This window comes from Triticum dicoccoides, chromosome 2B (genome assembly GCF_002162155.2).
Source record: "Triticum dicoccoides isolate Atlit2015 ecotype Zavitan chromosome 2B, WEW_v2.0, whole genome shotgun sequence".
Classification (NCBI taxonomy): domain Eukaryota; kingdom Viridiplantae; phylum Streptophyta; class Magnoliopsida; order Poales; family Poaceae; genus Triticum; species Triticum dicoccoides.
Genome location: NC_041383.1, coordinates 798,322,922 through 798,325,539, shown reverse-complemented (window position 1 = coordinate 798,325,539; position 2,618 = coordinate 798,322,922).

The window sequence follows — 2,618 nt, the reverse complement described above, 5'->3', positions numbered from 1 at the left end:
AAGGTATTGCATTTGCTATGGACATGAATCTCCAGAGGGTGCATATTGCGACGGGTTGTCTAAACGTGGTAAATGACATCGCCACTTTTCAAGGTGGTAAATATGGGACGAGACTTGCCTGCTCCCCCGGCGTGTGCCCATCCGTGCTCCCGCGTACGTGGCTTGTTTTGATTGGAACAAAATAAGGCCCGGCCCCACCCCCTTAAAAAGAGAGGGGGGAGGGGGGAGATGATTATATTAGAAAAAGAAAAAGAAAAAAGACAGCCGTATGATGAAGTGGGAGCACGGCTGGGAGCATGTGAAGGGAGCAGGCAAGCAGGATCCGTAAATATGAGGTGGTTATCAAGGATATTAATGCTTCTAGATCTGCTTTCACCTTATGTATTTTGTCCATGAAAAAAGAGGCTCAAATTATAAAGCCCACAATCTAGCTAGGTTTGCATCTACTTTTGATCAGGGGACACACACATGGCTTGGTCTGCCACATGACACTCTTTGTATTCCAATGATTATTAATCAATAAACCTAGTGGATTGTGCTAAAAGAACAATCAATTACCCCTAAAAAACCTACCCAATCGATTATGTGCAATAAAAAAAGATTCTCAAAACAAGGTACTAATATGGCAAGCGGCTAGGGCCTATGGACAGCGCCGCAGCGGGAAGATGAAAATCGTTCCCTAGGAGCGCCGGCTCACACGTCTTAGTCCTCCCATCCTCAAACTCAAATGCGGACCACAATTCCCAACATTTATTCATTTGTATGCTATATATTCGACAAAATGTCTATTGCTGCCTGTCTGAAAATTTTAATTAATACCGTGGAGCAAGTCATTGATGTTGATATTGGAATTGAAGGATTTTGAAAATAAGTTCACCCTAACTCATATTATGTCAAAGATCTTTCCGGAAGGAAAAATTCAAATGGTTTATCCTTTCTTTTGCAACGTTAGAGACTTCCGTTTCTTTCTTATGCTTAACAAAGTAGTTGGTTACTGGTCAGATATAGCATGGACATACTTCCTCTGTAACTTAACATAAGTCCTTCTTTTACACTATGACACTATTAGAAAGGTATTTTTTTAAGTTAAGGAGGGAGTATATCTTATTAACCTGTTCCAAGATATTTCACTACCCATTTATCTCAGCGTATGAGGAGAAACGTCCGAGCTTCAGTGTCTCCAAGATATTTGAAGTACATGATGAATCTTTTCCTTTCATAGTCATGTTAATATGATGAAATATTGTGTAGCTTACTCTGTTGTTTATCTTTTTTTGAGATTCTTTATGTTGGGTCCAAGTTCCTTCATAATGCTTGGGCACAAAAAAAACCTGTGTTTGCTCCCAGATCCTAAAGTTACTCGCTTTAGCACTCATTTTGGTGATTACACAATTACCTTGGTAGCTCATAATACTTGGTAAAGATGACACCTAAAATTCCTTAGTGTTTCTTGCATGTTCAGTTGTCTTCGCCTGTCATTTTGATAACAAAAAAAGAGATCCATATATTTATCTCTAGGCTTTTCCATTTCGATTTCCGAGTAACCTTTTTTCTTTATGCGTCATTATTTGCAATTTATATGCATACCTTGTACTATGTTGGCATATGACTCATCTATCATCCTTTAGAAGGGAAAATGTTTGCTTCCTAGGTTTCGACACGAGAAGTTATTTATTTATAAAGCGTAGTGAAAGCCTATTTCGAGATGCATAAGAAAATTGAGGAACTTGATCCATGATACCAAGTAGCAATATTTGCATCATGTTATGATTTATGCAGGAGAGGTTGTAGATACTAGAGTATGCTGAAAAACTAGCCTATGATTGGTTTTTGTAGTGGTTACTGGTTAGAGTATGAACTTTGAGTATCTCTTGGGTACATTGAAAGCACTATCGTTTCTATTTTCGCATTATTTTTACGTATAAAAAGCTTGTAAATCCATGGTTGCTTCTTCTCCATACTCTTGGAAGGTACAAAATTTCTTGGATAACTATTTAAGTATCAGTTCTGGGATTTGTAATTGACACAACATATCAAATAAATTCTACTCTCCATATGCTTACGATTGTATTACATATTTTGAATTTATGATGAACCACCGAATACCAAATAATAACATAGCGCAAACAAACATTGTGATACAAGCTTTATAATTGGCATGGTACATGGGCACGATGGAGAGCGCCAACCCTTCTAGTTCAACTAAACAGTGATGGTATTCTTAATAGAGTGTATTTTATCAATTGGCAAGAAAAATGTGGGGCATTTTATCAACTAACTCGCTTCCCGGCCATCAGCTAGGTGCAAGAAAAATCTTGTAGATAAGAAAAAATTATACTAAATTTTGTCGTGTTGAATTTTATCACTGCTCTTTAGTATTAAATAATAAACAAATCGATTTGGAAAAAGCTCCATTTCATGATTGTCGTGCATTAATAGTTGAATGTTTCTTTCGTCACAATCTGAGATATGTTAAGGATACATAGATGTTTCAAGAATTGATAATAGAGTAAGTAAAAAAACATTTAAATTGACACATTAAATTTTTGCTCAAGTAGTATGGTTTTATCATTCTATATCTCGTCAATGCCTTGGTATAGAATTTAGCTCCTAATCAC